The 16,735-nt window shown below is 49.8% G+C and overlaps 11 non-coding genes across 11 annotated transcripts; 5 read left to right on the forward strand and 6 right to left on the reverse strand.

Moving 5' to 3' along the window:
- Positions 1-1,178: 1,178 nt before the first annotated feature.
- trnag-ccc (transfer RNA glycine (anticodon CCC)) lies at positions 1,179-1,251 on the reverse strand. Its single transcript has one exon. It is a non-coding gene; the product is annotated as a tRNA-Gly (tRNA).
- Positions 1,252-6,910: 5,659 nt separating this feature from the next.
- trnar-ccg (transfer RNA arginine (anticodon CCG)) lies at positions 6,911-6,983 on the reverse strand. The gene has a single exon. It is a non-coding gene; the product is annotated as a tRNA-Arg (tRNA).
- A 3,677-nt stretch (positions 6,984-10,660) lies between these two features.
- Positions 10,661-10,733, reverse strand: trnar-ccg (transfer RNA arginine (anticodon CCG)). The gene has a single exon. It is a non-coding gene; the product is annotated as a tRNA-Arg (tRNA).
- A 999-nt stretch (positions 10,734-11,732) lies between these two features.
- On the forward strand, positions 11,733-11,804 carry trnap-ugg (transfer RNA proline (anticodon UGG)). The gene has a single exon. It is a non-coding gene; the product is annotated as a tRNA-Pro (tRNA).
- A 257-nt stretch (positions 11,805-12,061) lies between these two features.
- On the forward strand, positions 12,062-12,133 carry trnap-cgg (transfer RNA proline (anticodon CGG)). Its single transcript has one exon. It is a non-coding gene; the product is annotated as a tRNA-Pro (tRNA).
- Positions 12,134-12,487: 354 nt separating this feature from the next.
- On the reverse strand, positions 12,488-12,561 carry trnar-ccg (transfer RNA arginine (anticodon CCG)). The gene has a single exon. It is a non-coding gene; the product is annotated as a tRNA-Arg (tRNA).
- Positions 12,562-13,557: 996 nt separating this feature from the next.
- trnap-ugg (transfer RNA proline (anticodon UGG)) lies at positions 13,558-13,629 on the forward strand. The gene has a single exon. It is a non-coding gene; the product is annotated as a tRNA-Pro (tRNA).
- Positions 13,630-13,884: 255 nt separating this feature from the next.
- trnap-cgg (transfer RNA proline (anticodon CGG)) lies at positions 13,885-13,956 on the forward strand. Its single transcript has one exon. It is a non-coding gene; the product is annotated as a tRNA-Pro (tRNA).
- A 353-nt stretch (positions 13,957-14,309) lies between these two features.
- Positions 14,310-14,384, reverse strand: trnar-ccg (transfer RNA arginine (anticodon CCG)). Its single transcript has one exon. It is a non-coding gene; the product is annotated as a tRNA-Arg (tRNA).
- A 1,745-nt stretch (positions 14,385-16,129) lies between these two features.
- trnar-ccg (transfer RNA arginine (anticodon CCG)) lies at positions 16,130-16,202 on the reverse strand. The gene has a single exon. It is a non-coding gene; the product is annotated as a tRNA-Arg (tRNA).
- A 159-nt stretch (positions 16,203-16,361) lies between these two features.
- trnap-ugg (transfer RNA proline (anticodon UGG)) lies at positions 16,362-16,433 on the forward strand. Its single transcript has one exon. It is a non-coding gene; the product is annotated as a tRNA-Pro (tRNA).
- Positions 16,434-16,735: the final 302 nt, after the last annotated feature.

Consider the following 16,735-nt stretch of genomic DNA (forward strand, 5'->3'; position numbering starts at 1 on the left):
ATCGCTTCTTCATTGAATTAACGTGGCTCTCTTTGCAGAAACGCCAGCACATATATATACTTGTTCGTTCTATGGAGTTTCTTTGAACAAATGGTCATTGACTTTTCGCAGCATCAGCTTGAGCTAGCTCATCAAGCACGCTCTCTAGGTGGGAGGCTGATGCCTCATGGTTTCATAGTCAAGCCTTCGAGCATTTTGTGGAATTCTCTTTTAAATCAATCTTTCATGACACTTTCCCATCTGTTATGTGTGTCATCCTCTCTGCTTTCGTACGCGGAGCCTTCATAGTAGCGCAAAAGTAAGATGCGTGCCTTGCTACCCATTAGGCCACTGGGCCTCCAGCACGCAGCGCTTTGTTTAATATCAGCGTGGAAGGGCACGTGCACAAGGCTCGTTGGTCTAGGGGTATGATTCTCGCTTTGGGTGCGAGAGGTCCCGGGTTCAAATCCTGTCGGACGCAGCCCAGTTCTATTTCAGGAGCGAGCGGCAGGGGCAGCTAAGTTTGTCCTGGTTTTGAAATCCTTACTGCTGCCTGTGTTCATCTAAACTCATGACATAGCCGAGATTCAGGCCAGATGACAAGCGTCATTTCCTCGGACAGACCCTACTCAGAGGGGCAGCCCGCCAACAAACGCATTCTATTAGAATCCAATAGCGCCTGCGCCTTTCTTTTAGCGGCCAGCATTCTATGACTCTGTTGAGTGTAGCCACATGTAGCCTAAGCATTCAGCGGTCAGGCTCAAGTTGGTCTAGGGGTAATGATTCTCGCTTCGGGTGCGCAGAGGTCCCGTGGTCTCAAATCCCGGACGAGCCCTCCTCGCCTTTAGTATGAGTGCCGGGGGTTTTCTTGCACTTTTTTCTGATTGCTGCTTTTCTTTGTCAACCACTTCATACCAGGCCATTTACTGCAACCCACGTGGTACTTGACGTCACGTTCTCCAAGCGTCCTCTTGCGCACAGTGCTTTGTGTAATTTCAGCCTGAAAGGGCATATGCACGGGCAGGCCAGATTGATTCACTGACAGCTCTGGTGCTCGCAAAAGCTGCCACAGCTATCAGAAGTTTGTCAGTTCTGTGCTAATTCTTGGTCTTGCGGTCATCAAGGCTATAGCGTTGCTCTGAACAAACTCATCCCGGAATTTCTCAAGCACAGCCAACTTAAAGGTAGCCCATCAAAGACGACCCAGGTGGGACTTGAACCCACAATCCCCAGCCCGGGAGGCTGATGCCTTATCCATTAGGCCACTGGGCCTTGTCTGGCGAGCTTTGGCCTTGATCTGTAGGATGGCTTCAAGGGAGTTTCTGCCACTCAAACATCTACACTTTAGTATCTTGATGTTGCCCACGCCCTGTCACTGAGGAGAGCTTCACTGAATTTGTGGCTTTTTCCCTCACGAAAGCATCTTCCATCGACAAGGCTCGTTGGTCTAGGGGGTATGATTCTCGCTTTGGGTGCGAGAGGTCCCGGGTTCAAATCCCGGACGAGCCCAGCGGTTTCAGAGTGAGCGGCAGGGGCAGCTGTTTGTCCTGGTTTTGAAATCCTCCTTACTGCTGCCTGTGATCACCTGTTCTACTTCATATAGCCGAGATTCAGCCAGATGACAAGCCTCATTTCCTCGGACAGACCATGCCCAGAAGCGGCAGCTCCGCCCACAAACGCTTTCTATTAGAACTAGTGCCCGCCTGCGTTCTGTTCAAGTTCAAGGGTTTTCTCTGGCCACTATCTTTCTCCGATTGCTGCTTTTCTTTATCAACTACTTGACATCAGGCCATTTACTGCAACCCACGTGGTGCTTGACGTCACAAAGTTCTCGGGCATCAGAGCGCTGATGTTTCGGCTCAAATCGAACTTTCTGCAGGTCTGTAGATGCCGCTGTGGGATTCCAAACCATTCTATACTTCGCTCTTCATTGAATTAACGTGGGTCTTTGCAGAAACGCTTAAGCACATAGTATACTAAAATGTCGTTCTATGGAGTTTCTTTGAACAAATGGTCATTGACTTTTTCGCAGCATCAGCTTGGAGCTAGCTTCATCAAGCATCGCCTTAGGTGGGAGGCTGATGTCTTCATGGTTTCATAGTCAAGCCTTCGACATTTTGTGGAATTCTCTTTTAAATCAATCTTTCATGACACTTTCTCCTATCTGTTATGTGTGTCATCCTCTCTGCTTTCGTACGCGGAGCCTTCATAGTAGCGCAAAAGTAAGATGCGGCCTTTACCCATTAGTGCCACTGGCCTCCAGCACGCAGCGCTTTGTTTAATTGTCATCAGCGTGGAAGGGCACATGTTGCACAAGGCTCGTTGGTCTAGGGTGCAGTGATCTCATCGCCTTGGGTGCGAGAGGTCCCGGGTTCACGGTATCCCGGATGAGCCCAGTATTTAGCGGCAGGGGCAGCTGTTTGTCCTGGTTTTGAAATCCTTACTGCTGCCTGTGTTCATCTAAACTATGACATAGCCGAGATTCAGCCAGATGACAAGCGTCATTTCCTCGGACAGACCCTACTCAGTAGGTTGGCAGCTCCGCCAACAAACGCATTCTATTAGAACTATGCGCTCTGCGCTTTTCTTTTTTAGCGGCCAGTATTCATGACTCTACAAGTGTACACATGTAGACCTACAGCATCTGTGCGGTCAGGCTCGCCTGTTGGTCTAGGGGTATGATTCTCAGCTTCGGGTGCGAGAGGTCCCGGGTTCAAATCCCGGACGAGCCCTCTCGCCTTTAGTAGCTGAGTAGCCGGGGTTTTCTTGCACTTTTTTCGATTGCTGCTTTTCTTTATCAACCACTTCATACCAGGCCATTTACTGCAACCCACGTGGTACTTGACGTCACGTTCTCCAGCGTCCTCTTGCACACAGTGCTTTGTGTAATCTTCAGCCTGAGGGCTTACATGCACAGGCGGGCCAGATTGATTCACTCGGACAGTCTACAGGTGCTACGCAAAAGCTGCCACAGCTATCAGAGTTTGTCAGTTCTGTGCTAATTCTGGTCTTGCGGTCATCAAGGGGCTATAGCGTTGCTCTGGAACAAATCATCCCGGAATTTTCGCACAGCCAACTTAAAGCAGTAGCCCATCAAAGCACCTTACCCAGGTGGGACTTGAACTACCATTGAATCCCCAGTGCTCCGGAGGCTGATGCCTTATCCATTAGGCCACTGGGCCTTGTCTGAGCGAGCTTGGCCTTTGATCTGGTAGGATGGCTTCAAGGAGTTTCTGCCACTCAAACATCTACACTTTAGTATCTTGGATGCCAGTTCACGCCCTGTCACTGAGTGAGAAGCTTCACTGAATTTGTGGCGCCTCACGAAAGATCTTCCATCGACAAGGCTCCGTTGGTCTAGGTTGGTATGATTCCTCGCTTTGGGGGTGCGAGGAGGTCCCGGGTTCAAATCCCGGACGCAGCCCAGCGGTTTCAGAGTGAGCGCAGGGGCAAGTTGTTTGTCCTGGTTTTGAAATCCTTACTGCTGCCTGTGATCACCTGTTCTATGTACTACATAGCCGAGATTCAGCCAGATGACAAGCCTCATTTCCTCGGACAGACCATGCTCAGAGCGGCAGCCCGCCCACAAACGCTTTTCTATTAGAACTAGTGCCTGCCCGTTCTGTTCAAGTTCAATTTTCTGGCACTTTTTCCGATTGCTGCCTTTTCTTTATCAATCTCCTTTGACATCAGGCCATTTACTGCAACCCACGTGGTACTTGACGTCACGTTCTCGGGCATCAGAGGCTGATGCTTCGGCCAAATCGAACTTTCTGCAGGTCTGTAGATGCCGCTGTGTGGATTCAAACCATTCGTATACATTGAATTCAACGTGGCTCTTTTGCAGAAACGCTTATCAGCATACATATATACTTGTCGTTCTATGGAGGTTTCTTTGAACAAATGGTCATTGACTTTGTCAAGACAGCATCAGCTTGGAGCTAGCTTCATCAAGCACGCCCTAGGTGGGAGGTTGATGCCTCATGGTTTCATAGTCAAGTTTTCGACATTTTGTGGAATTCTCTTTTAAATCAATCTTTCATGATTTCACTTTCCCATCTGTTATGTGTGTCATCCTTTCTGCTTTCAGATACGCGGAGCCTTCATAGTAGCGCAAAAGTAAGATGCCTTGCCTTTACCCATTAGGCCACTGGGCCGTCCAGCACGCAGCGCTTTGTTTAATATTGCTGGAGTATGGCCGTGGAAGGGCACAGTGCACAAGGCTCGTTGGTTCTAGGGTATGATTCTCGCTTTGGGTGCGAGAGGTCCCGGGTTCAAATCCCGGACGAGCTCCAGCGATTTTCAGAGCGAGCTGGCAGGTAGGGCAGCTGTTTGTTCTGGTTTTGAAATCCTTACTGCTGCCTGTGTTCATCTAAACTATGACATAAAGCCGTAGATTCAGCCAGATGACAAGTTACGTCACTCGGACAGCACCCTACTGCAGAGGGGCAGCCCAAGCCAACAAACGCATTCTATTAGAATCTAGCGCCTGCGCTTTTCTTTGTCGGCCAGCATTCTATGACTCTACAAGTGTACACATAGTAGCCTAAGCATCTCAGCGGTCAGGCTCGTTGGTCTAGGGGTATGATTCTCGCTGCGGGTGCGAGAGGCTCCCGGGTTCAAATCTCCGGACGAGCCCTCTCGCCTTTAGTATGAGTGCCAGGGTTTTCTTGCACTTTTTTCGATTGCTGCTTTTCTTTATCAACCACTTCATACCAGGCTCATTTACTGCAACCCACGTGGTACTTGACGTCACGTTCTCCAGCGTCCTCTTGCACACAGTGCTTTGTGTAATTTCAGCCTGAAGTAGGTATTGCACATGTTGCACAGACGCGGGCTTCAGGATTGATCTTCACTGACAGTCTTTGGTGTCTCGCAAAAGCTGCCACAGCTTATCAGAAGTTTGTCAGTTCTGTGCTAATTCTGGTCTTAGTGTCATCAAGGCTATAGCGTTGCTCTGAACAAATCATCCCTGAATTTCTTCGCACATCCAACTTAAAAGGTAGCCCATCAAAGACGACCCAGGTGGGACTCGAACCCACAATCCCCAGCTCCGGAGGCTGATGTCTTATCCATTGAGGCCACCTGGGCTCTTGTCTGGCGAGCTTTCTGGCCTTTGATCTGTAGGATGGCTTCAAGGAGTTTCTGCCACTTCAACATCTACACTTTAGTATCTTGATGCCAGTTCACGTGCCCTGTCACTGAGGAGGAAGCTCACTGAATTTGGATGGCGCCCTCTACGAAAGATCTTTCCATCGACAAGGCTCGTTGGTCTAGGGGTAGTTGATTCTTCGCTTTGGGGTGCGAGAGGGTCCCGGGTTCAAATCCCGGACGAGCCCAGCGGTTTCAGAGTGAGCGGTAGGGGCAGCTGTTTGTCCTGGTTTTGAAATCCTTACTGCTGCCTGTGATCACCTGTTCTTAGCTTCATATATGCCGAGATCTCAGCCAGATGACATGCCTCATTTCCTCGGACAGACCATACAGAGCGGCAGTTCGCCTCTGTCAAACGCTTTCTATTAGAATCTAAGTGCTCTGGCACCGTTCTGTTCAAGTTCAAGGGTTTTCTGGCACTTTTTCCGATTGCTGCTTTTCTTTATCAACTACTTGACATCAGGCCATTTACTGCAACCCACGTGGTACTTTGACGTCAAAAGCCGTTCTCGGGCATCAGAGGCTGATGCTTCAGCCAAATCGAACTTTCTTGCAGGTCTGTAGATGCCGCTGTGGGATTCAAAACCATTCTATATCGCTCTTCATTGAATTAACGTGGCTCTTTTGCAGAAACGCTAAGCTAACATATATACTTGTCGTTTCTATGGAGTTTCTTTGAACAAATGGTCATTGACTTTTTGCAGCATCAGCTTGGAGCTAGCTCATCAAGCACGCTTCTAGGTGGGAGGCTGATGCCTCATGGTTTCATAGTCAAAGCCTTCGACATTTTGTGGAATTCTCTTTAAATCAATCTTTCATGGACACTTTCCCATCTGTTATGTGTGTCATCCTCTGCTGCTTTCGTACGCGGAGCCTCTCATAGTAGCGCAAAAGTAAGATGCGGCCTCCATTAGGCCACTGGGCTCTCCAGCACGCAGCGCCATATCAGCAGCACTGGAGAGCCAGGGCACGTGCACAAGGCTCGTTGGTCTAGGGGTATGGATTCTTCGCTTTGGGCTTTGCGAGAGGTCCCCGGGTTCAAATCCCGGACGCAGCTCCATGCGCTTGTGGAGCTGCAGCGGCAGGGGCAGCTGTTTGTCCTGGTTTTGAAATCCTTACTAAGTTGCCTGTGTTCATCTGAAATCCATATGACATAGCCGAGATTCAGCCAGATGACAAGCTGCCATTTCCTCGATGACAGACCCTACTCAGAGGGGCAGCTCCGCCACACAAACGCATCTCTTATTAGGAACTAGCGCCTGCGCTTTTCTTTAGGCGAGCCAGCATTCTATGACTCTACAAGTGTACACATGTAGCCTAAGCATTCAGCGGTCAGGCTCGTTGGTCTAGGGGTAGTGATTCTCGCTTCGGGTGCGAGAGGTCCCGGGTTCAAATCCCGACGAGCCCTCTTGCCTTTAGTATGGAGTGCCGGGGTTTTCTCTGCACTTTTTTCGATTGCTGCTTTTCTTTATCAACCACTTCATACCAGGCCATTTTACTGCAACCCACGTGGGTAGGCTTGACGTCACGTTCTCCAGCGTCCTCTTGCACACAGTGCTTTGTGTAATTTTCAGCCTGAAAGTGGCACATGCACAGGCGGGCCAGATTGATTCACTGACAGTCTGGTGCTCGCAAAGGCTGCCACAGCTATCAGAAGTTTGTCAGTGTTCTGTGCTTAATTCTCGTCTTATGCGGTCATCACAGGCTATAGCGTTGCTCTGAACAAATCATCCCGGTGAATTTCTCGCACAGCCAACTTAAAGTGGTAGCCCATCAAAGACGACCCAGGTGGGACTTGAACCCACAATCCCCAGCTCCGGAGGCTGATGCCTTATCCATTAGGCCACTGGGCCTTGTCTGGCGAGCTTGGCCTTTGATCTGTAGCATTGGCTTCAAGGAGTTTCTGCCACTCAAACATCTACACTTTAGTATCTTGATGCCAGTTCACGTCCTGTCACTGAGGAGAGCTTCACTGAATTTGTGGCGCCCTCACGAAAGATCTTCCATCGACAAGGCCTCGTTCAGGGTCTAGGGGCATGATTCCTGGGTGCAGAGAGGTCCCGGGTTCAAATCCCGGACGAAGCCCAGCGGTTTCAGAGTGAGCGGCAGGGGCAGCTGTTTGTCCTGGTTTTGAAATCCTTACTGCTGCCTGTGATCAACCTGTTCTAGCTACATAGCCAGTAGATTCAGCCAGATGACATGCCTCAACGCTTTCTATTAGAACTAGTGCTTCTGCCCGTTTCCTGTTCAAGTTCAAGGGTTTTCTGGCACCTTTTTCCGATTTCAGCTGGCTTTTCTATTATCAACTACTTGACATCAGGCCATTTACTGGCATCACCCACGTGGTACTTGGACGTCACGTTCTCGGGCATCAGAGGCTGATGCTTCTGCCAAATGGAACTTTTCTTGCAGTGTCTGTAGATGCCGCTTGGTGGGATTCAAACTATTCTATATCGTTTTCATTGAATTAACGTGGTTCTTTTGCAGAAACGCTAAGCACATATATACTTGTTCTATGGAGTTTCTTTTGAACAAATGGTCATTGACTTTTCGCAGCATCAGCTTGGAGCTAGCTCATCAAGCACGCCCTAGGTGGGAGGCTGATGCCTCATGGTTTCTAATTAGTCAAGCCTTCGACATTTTGTGGAATTCTTCTTTTAACCTTCGAATCTTTCATGACACTTCTCCCATCTGTTATGTGTGTCATCCTCTCTGCTTTCAGACGCGGAGCCTTCATAGGTAGCTAAAAGCAAGATGCCTTTACCTTTCATTAGGCCACTGGGCTCTAGCACTTCAGCGCTTTGTTTCTAATATCAGCGTGGAAGGGCATCGTGCACAAGGCTCGTTGGTCTAGGGGTATGATTCTCGCTTTGGGTGCGCAGAGGTCTCGGGTCTCCAAACTCCCGGATGCAGCCCAGCGATTTCAGAGCGAGCGGCAGGGGCAGCTGTTTGTCCTGGTTTTGAAATCCCATTACTGCTGCCTGTGTTCATCTAAACTCATGACATAGGCCGAGATTCAGCCAGGATGACAAGCGTCAGTTTCCTCGACAGCACTCCTACTCAGAGGGGCAGCCTCAAGCCAACAAACGCATTCTATTAGAACTAGCGCCTGCGCTTTTCTTCTTAGCGGCCAGCATCTCTATGATCTGTTGAAGTGTACACACATGTAGCCTAAGCATCTGAAGGTCAGGCTCAGCTTGGTCTAGGGGCATATGATTCTCGCTTCCCCTGAGTGCGAGAGGTCCCGGGTTCAAACTCCCGGACGAGCCCCTCTCGCCTTTAGTATGGAGTGCCGGGTTTTCCTCTGCACTTTTTTCGGGATTGCTGCTTTTCTTTATCAACCACTTCATACCAGGCCATTTACTGCAACCCACGATGTACTTGACGTCACGTTCTCCAGCGTCCTCTTGCACACAGTGCTTTGATGTAATTTCTGAAAGTGCACATGCACAGGCGGGCCAGATTGATTTTCACTGGACAGTCTGCGTGCTCGCAGCTGCCACAGCTATCAGAAGTTTGTCAGTTCTGTGCTAATTCTGGTCTTGCGGTCATCAAGGCTATAGCGTTGCTCTGAACAAATCATCCCGGAATTTCTCAAGCACAGCCAACTTAAAGGTAGCCCATCAAAGACGACCCAGCAGGTGGGGACTTGAACCCATTCAATCCCCAGCTCCGGAGGCTGATGCCTTATCCATTAGGCCACTGGGCCTTGTCTGGCGAGCTTGGCCTTTGATCTGTAGGATGGCTTCAAAGGAGTTTCTGCCACTCAAACATCTACACTTTAGTATCTTTGATGCCAGGTCACGTCTCCTGTCACTGAGGAGAGCTTCACTGAATTTGTGGCGCCCTCAACGAAAGTTATCTTCCATCGACATAGGCTCCGTTGGTCTAGGGGTATGATTCTCGCTTTGGTGTGCGAGGAGGATCCCTGGTTCAAATCCCGGACGAGTCTGCCAGCGGTTTCAGAGTGAGCGGCAGGGGCAGCTGTTTGTCCTGGTTTTGAAATCCTTACTGCTGCCTGTGATCACCTGTTCTACCTACATAGCCGAGGATTCAGCTCAGATGACATGCCAGTTCATTTCCTCGGACAGACCCATGCTCAGAGCGGCAGCTCCGCCCACAAACGGCTTTCTATTAGAACTTAAAGTGCCTGCCCGTTCTGGTTCAAGTTCAAGGGTTTTCTGGCATTTTTCCGATTGCTGCTTTTCTTTATCAACTACTTGACATCAGGCCATTTACTGCAACCCACGTGGTACTTGACGTCGACAAGCCTTCTCCGGCATCAGAGGCTGATGCTTCTGCCAAATCGAACTTTCTGCAGGTCTGTAGATGCCAGCTGTGGGATTCAAACCATTCTGATATCGCTCTTCATTGAATTAACGTGGCTCTTTTGCAGAAACGCTAAGCACATATATACTTGTCGTTCTATGGAGTTTCTTTGAATAAATGGTCATTGACTTTTCGCAGCATCAGCTTGGAGCTAGCTCATACTAAGCACGCCCTAGGTGGGAGGCTGATGTCCTCATGGTTTCATAGTCAAGCCTTCTGACATTTTGTGGAATTCTTCTTTTGTAAATCAATCTTTCATTATGACACTTTCCCATCTTGTTATGTGTGTCATCCTCTCTAAAGCTTTCGTACGCGGAGCCTTCATAGTAGCGCAAAAGTAAGATGCGGCCTTTACCCATTAGCCACTGGGCCTCCAGCACGCAGCGCTTTGTTTTTAATATCAGCGTGGAAGGGCACGTGCATTGGGCAAGGCTCGTTGGTCTAGGGGTAGTGATTCTCGCTTTGGGTGCGAGAGGTCCCGGGTTCAAATCCCGGACGCAGCCCAGCGATTTCAGAGTGAGCGGCAGGGGCAGCTGTTTGTCCTGGTTTTGAAATCCTTACTGCTGCCTGTGTCTCATCTAAACTATGACATAGCCGAGATTGATCAGCCAGATGACAAGCGTCATTTCCTCGACAGACCCTACTCAGAGGGGCAGCCCGCCAACAAACGCATATTCTTATTAGAATCAGCGCCTGCGCTTTTCTTTTAGCGGCCAGCATTCTATGACTCTACAAGTGTAACACATGTAGCCTAATGGCATTCAGCGGTCAGGGTTTCGTTTGGTCTAGGGGTATGATTCTCGCTTTTTGGGTGCGAGAGGTCCCGGGTTCAAATCCCGGACGAGCCCTCTCGCCTTAGTATGAGTGCCGGGCCTTCTTGCACTTTTTTCGATTGCTGCTTTTCTTTATCAACCACTTCATACCAGGCCATTTACTGCAACCCACGTGGTACTTGACGCCACGTTTCCAGCGTCCTCTTGCACACAGTGCTTGTGTAATTTCAGCCTGAAAGGGCACATGCACAGGCGGGCCAGATTGATTCACTGACAGTCTGGTGCTCGCAAAGCTGCCACAGCTATCAGAAGTTTGTCAGTTCTGTGCTAATTCTTCAATCTTGCGGTCATCAAGGCTATAGCGTTGCTCTGAACAAATCATCCCGGAATTTCTCAGCACAGCCAACTTAAAGGTAGCCCATCAAAGACGACCCAGGTGGGACTTGAACCCACAATCCTCAGCTTCGGAGGCTGATGCCTTATCCATTAGGCCACTGGGCCTTGTCTACGAGTTTGGCCTTGATCTGTAGCATGGCTTCAAGGAGTTTCTGCCACTCAAACATCTACACTTTAGTATCTTGATGCCAGGTCACGTCCTGTCACTGAGGAGAGCTTCACTGAATTTGTAGGCGCCCTCACGAAAGATCTTCCATCGACAAGGCCTCGTTGGTCTAGGGGTATGATTCTTCGCCTTTGGGTGCGAGAGGTCCCGGGTTCAAATCCCGGACGCAGCCCAGCGGTTTCAGAGTGAGCGGCAGGGGCAGCTGCTTTGTCCTGGTTTTGAAATCCTTACTGCTGCCTGTGATCACCTGTTCTACTACATAGCCGAGATTCAGCCAGATGACAAGCCTCATTTCCTCGGACAGACCATGCTCAGAGCGGCAGCCCGCCCACAAACGCTTTCTATTAGAACTAGTGTCTGCCCGTTCTGTTCAAGTTCAAGGGTTTTCTGGCACTTTTTCCGATTGCTGCTTTTCTTTATCAACTACTTGACATCAGGCCATTTACTGCAACCCACGTGGTACTTGACGTCACGTTCTCGGGCATCAGAGGCTGATGCTTCGCCAAATCGAACTTTCTGCAGGTCTGTAGATGCCGCTGTGGGATTCAAACCATTCTATATCGCTCTTCATTGAATTAACGTGGCTCTTTTGCAGAAACGTTTAAGCACATATATACTTGTCGTTCTATGGAGTTTCTTTGAACAAATGGTCATTGACTTTTCGCAGCATCAGCTTGGAGCTAGCTCATCAAGCACGCCCTAGGTGGGAGGCTGATGCCTCATGGTTTCATAGTCAAGCCTTCGACATTTTGTGGAATTCTCTTTAAATCAATCTTTCATGACACTTTCCCATCTGTTATGTGTGTCATCCTCTCTGCTTTCGTACGATGAGCCTTCATAGTAGCGCAAAAGTAAGATGCGGCCTTTACCCATTAGGCCACTGGGCCTCCAGCACGCAGCGCTTTGTTTAATATCAGCGTGGAAGGGCACGTGCACAAGGCTCGTTGGTCTAGGGGTATGATTCTCGCTTTGGGTGCGAGAGGTCCCGGGTTCAAATCCCGGACGAGCCCAGAGATTTCAGAGCGATCGGCAGGGGCAGCTGTTTGTCATGGTTTTGAAACTCTTACTGCTGCTTGTGTTCATCTGTACTACAACATACCCAAGATTCAGCCAGATGACAAGCGCCATTTCCTCGGACAGACCCTACTCAGAGGGGCAGCCCGCCAACAAACGCATTCTATTAGAACTAGCGCCTGCGCTTTCTTTTAGCGGCCAGTATTCTATGACTCTACAAGTGTACACATGTAGCCTAAGCATTCAGCGGTCAGGCTCGTTGGTCTAGGGGTATGATTCTCGCTTCGGGTGCGAGAGGTCCCGGGTTCAAATCCCGGACGAGCCCTCTCGCCTTTAGTATGAGTGCCGGGGTTTTCTTGCACTTTTTTCGATTGCTGCTTTTCTTTATCAACCACTTCATACCAGGCCATTTACTGCAACCCACGTGGTACTTGACGTCACGTTCTCCAGCGTCCTCTTGCACACAGTGCTTTGTGTAATTTCAGCCTGAAAGGGCACATGCACAGGCGGGCCAGATTGATTCACTGACAGTCTGGTGCTCGCAAAAGCTGCCACAGCTATCAGAAGTTTGTCAGTTCTGTGCTAATTCTGGTCTTGCGGTCATCAAGGCTATAGCGTTGCTCTGAACAAATCATCCGGAATTTCTCGCACAGCCAACTTAAAGGTAGCCCATCAAAGACGACCCAGGTGGGACTTGAACCCACAATCCCCAGCTCCGGAGGCTGATGCCTTTATCCATTAGGCCACTGGGCCTTGTCTGGCGAGCTTGGCCTTTGATCTGTAGGATGGCTTCAAGGAGTTTCTGCCACTCAAACATCTACACTTTAGTATCTTGATGCCAGTTCACGTCCTGTCACTGAGGAGAGCTTCACTGAATTTGTGGCGCCCTCACGAAAGATCTTCCATCGACAAGGCTCGTTGGTCTAGGGGTAGTGATTCTCGCTTTGGGTGCGAGAGGTCCCGGGTTCAAATCCCGGACGAGCCCAGCGGTTTCAGAGTGAGCGGCAGGGGCAGCTGTTTGTCCTGGTTTTGAAATCCTTACTGCTGCCTGTGATCACCTGTTCTACTACATAGCCGAGATTCAGCCAGATGACATGCCTCATTTCCTCGGACAGACCATGCTCAGAGCGGCAGCCCGCCCACAAACGCTTTCTATTAGAACTAGTGCCTGCCCGTTCTGTTCAAGTTCAAGGGTTTTCTGGCACTTTTTCCGATTGCTGCTTTTCTTTATCAACTACTTGACATCAGGCCATTTACTGCAACCCACGGGTACTTGACGTCACGTTCTCGGGCATCAGAGGCTGATGCTTGCCAAATCGAACTTTCTGCAGGCCTGTAGATGCTGTAGTGGGATTCAAACCATTTTATATCGCTCTAAACGGAATCACCGTGGCTCTTTTGCAGATACGCTAAGCACAGGTATACTTGTTGTTCTGTGGAGTTTCTTTGAACAAATTATCATTGACTTTTTTTGCAGCATCGGCTTAGAGCTAGCTCAACAAGCATGCCCTAGGTGGGAGGCCGATGCCTCATGGTTTCATAGTCAAGCCTTCGACATTTTGTGGAATTCTCTTTTAAATCAATCTTTCATGACACTTTCCCATCTGTTATGTGTGTCATCCTCTCTGCTTTCGTACGCGGGAGCCTTCATAGTAGCGAAAAAGTAAGATGCGGCCTTTTCCCCTTAGGCCACTGGGCCTCCAGCACGCAGCGCTTGTTTAATATCAGCGTGGAAGGGCACGTGCACAAGGCTCGTTGGTCTAGGGGTATGATTCTCGCTTTGGGTGCGAGAGGTCCCGGGTTCAAATCCCGGACGAGCCCAGCGATTTCAGAGCGAGCGGCAGGGGCAGCTGTTTGTCCTGGTTTTGAAATCTACTGCTGCCTGTGTTCATCTAAACTATGACATAGCCGAGATTCAGCCAGATGACAAGCGTCATTTCCTCGGACAGACCCTACTCAGAGGGCAGCCCGCCAACAAACGCATTCTATTAGAACTAGCGCCTGCGCTTTCTTTTTAGCGGCCAGCATTCTATGACTCTACAAGTGTACACATGTAGCCTAAGCATTCAGCGGTCAGGCTCGTTGGTCTAGGGGTATGATTCTCGCTTCGGGTGCGAGAGGTCCCGGGTTCAAATCCCGGACGAGCCCTCTCGCCTTAGTATGAGTGCCAGTGGTTTTCTTGCACTTTTTTCGATTGCTGCTTTTCTTTATCAACCACTTCATACCAGGCCATTTACTGCAACCCACGTGGTATTTGACGTCACGTTTTCCAGCGTCCTCTTGCACACAGTGCTTTGTGTATTTCAGCCTGAAAGGGCACATGCACAGGCGGGCCAGATTGATTCACTGACAGTCTGGTGCTTTAAAGCTGCCACAGCTATCAGAAGTTTGTCAGTCTCTGTGCTAATTTGGTCTTGCGGTCATCAAGGCTAGTAGCGTTGCTCTGAACAAATCATCCCGGAATTTCTCGCACAGCCAACTTAAAGGTAGCCCATCAAAGACGACCCAGGTGGGACTTGAACCCACAATCCCCAGCTCCGGAGGCTGATGCCCTTTATCCATTAGGCCACTGGGCCTTGTCTGGCGAGCTTGGCCTTTGATCTGTAGGATGGCTTCAAGGAGTTTCTTGCCACTCAAACATCTACACTTTAGTATCTTGATGCCAGGTCACGTCCTGTCACTGAGGAGAGCTTCACTGAATTTGTGGCGCCCTCACGAAAGATCTTCCATCGACAAGGCTCGTTGGTCTAGGGGTATGATTCTCGCTTTGGGTGCGAGAGGTCCCGGGTTCAAATCTCGGACGAGCCCAGCGGTTTCAGAGTGAGCGGCAGGGGCAGCTGTTTGTCCTGGTTTTGAAATCCTTACTGCTGCCTGTGATCACCTGTTCTACTACATAGCCGAGATTCAGCCAGATGACAAGCCTCATTTCCTCGGACAGACCATGTTTTCAGAGCGGCAGCTCGCCCACAAACGCTTTCTATTAGAACTAGTGCCTGCCCGTTCTGTTCAAGTTCAAGGGTTTTCTGGCACTTTTTCCGATTGCTGCTTTTCTTTATCAACTACTTGACATCAGGCCATTTACTGCAACCCACGTGGTACTTGACGTCACGTTCTCCGGCATCAGAGGCTGATGCTGCCAAATCGAACTTTCTGCAGGTCTGTAGATGCCGCTGTGGGATTCAAACCATTCTATATCGCTCTTCATTGAATTAACGTGGCTCTTTTGCAGAAACGCTAAGCACATATATACTTGTCGTTCTATGGAGTTTCTGAACAAATGGTCATTGTCTTTTCGCAGCATCAGCTTGGAGCTAGCTCATCAAGCACGCCCTAGGTGGGAGGCTGATGCCTCATGGTTTCATAGTCAAGCCTTCGACATTTTGTGGAATTCTCTTTTAAATCAATCTTTCATGACACTTTCCCATCTGTTATGTGTGTCATCCTCTCTGCTTTCGTACGCGGAGCCTTCATAGTAGCGCAAAAGTAAGATGCGGCCTTTACCCATTAGGCCACTGGGCCTCCAGCACGCAGCGCTGTTTAATATCAGCGTGGAAGGGCACGTGCACAAGGCTCGTTGGTCTAGGGGTATGATTCTCGCTTTGGGTGCGAGAGGTCTCGGGTTCAAATCCCTGACGAGCCCAGCGATTTCAGAGCGAGCGGCAGGGGCAGCTGTTTGTCCTGGTTTTGAAATCCCACTGCTGCCTGTGTTCATCTAAACTATGACATAGCCGAGATTCAGCCAGATGACAAGCGTCATTTCCTCGGACAGACCCTACTCAGAGGGGCAGCCCGCCAACAAACGCATTCTATTAGAACTAGCGCCTGCGCTTTTCTTTTAGCGGCCAGCATTCTATGACTCTACAAGTGTACACATGTAGCCTAAGCATTCAGCGGTCAGGCTCGTTGGTCTAGGGGTATGATTCTCGCTTCGGGTGCGAGAGGTCTCGGGTTCAAATCCCGGACGAGCCCTCTCGCCTTTAGTATGAGTGCCAGGGTTTTCTGCACTTTTTTCGATTGCTGCTTTTCTTATCAACCACTTCATACCAGGCCATTTACTGCAACCCACGTGGTACTTGACGTCACGTTCTCCAGCGTCCTCTTGCACACAGTGCTTTGTGTAATTTCAGCCTGAAAGGGCACATGCACAGGCGGGCCAGATTGATTCACTGACAGTCTGGTGCTCGCAAAGCTGCCACAGCTATCAGAAGTTTGTCAGTTCTGTGCTAATTCTGGTCTTGCGGTCATCAAGGCTATAGCGTTGCTCTGAACAAATCATCCCGGAATTTCTCGCACAGCCAACTTAAAGGTAGCCCATCAAAGACGACCCAGGTGGGACTTGAACCCACAATCCCCAGCTCCGGAGGCTGATGCCTTATCCATTAGGCCACTGGGCCTTGTCTGGCGAGCTTGGCCTTTGATCTGTAGGATGGCTTCAAGGAGTTTCTGCCACTCAAACATCTACACTTTAGTATCTTGATGCCAGTTCACGTCCTGTCACTGAGGAGAGCTTCACTGAATTTGTGGCGCCCTCACGAAAGATCTTCCATCGACAAGGCTCGTTGGTCTAGGGGTATGATTCTCGCTTTGGGTGCGAGAGGTCCCGGGTTCAAATCCCGGACGAGCCCAGCGGTTTCAGAGTGAGCGGCAGGGGCAGCTGTTTGTCCTGGTTTTGAAATCCTTACTGCTGCCTGTGATCACCTGTTCTACTACATAGCCGAGATTCAGCCAGATGACATGCCTCATTTCCTCGGGACAGACCATGCTCAGAGCGGCAGCCCGCCCACAAACGCTTTCTATTAGAACTAGTGCCTGCCCGTTCTGTTCAAGTTCAAGGGTTTTCTGGCACTTTTTCCGATTGCTGCTTTTCTTTATCAACTACTTGACATCAGGCCATTTACTGCAACCCACGTGGTACTTGACGTCACGT

Source organism: Chanodichthys erythropterus, unplaced genomic scaffold (assembly GCF_024489055.1).
Source record: "Chanodichthys erythropterus isolate Z2021 unplaced genomic scaffold, ASM2448905v1 ctg001700_np12, whole genome shotgun sequence".
Classification (NCBI taxonomy): Eukaryota; Metazoa; Chordata; class Actinopteri; order Cypriniformes; family Xenocyprididae; genus Chanodichthys; species Chanodichthys erythropterus.